This window comes from Penaeus monodon, chromosome 23, assembly GCF_015228065.2.
Source record: "Penaeus monodon isolate SGIC_2016 chromosome 23, NSTDA_Pmon_1, whole genome shotgun sequence".
NCBI lineage: Eukaryota > Metazoa > Arthropoda > Malacostraca > Decapoda > Penaeidae > Penaeus > Penaeus monodon.
The window spans coordinates 3726624-3726836 of record NC_051408.1 but is presented as its reverse complement, the minus strand read 5'-3'; positions in this window follow the sequence as shown (position 1 = coordinate 3726836).

Here is a 213-nt window from a genome sequence, read left to right as displayed (position 1 = left end):
CGTTAGCCAGTGCGAGTGACGGAGCTGTTTGTGTTTAAGTCTGGGATTTAGTTGGGGTAAGTTTTACGGTAAGTTTGCATCTTGTTCACATTTTCTTGAAGATAACGTGACTGTCTTTCTGTTTACTTCCCTGCTCTCTGACGTCAGTGTTTTATTTCTTAGCCTTTTTCCTCTTCTTTCTTTTCATAGTTGGATATATCTGGTCTATATCTT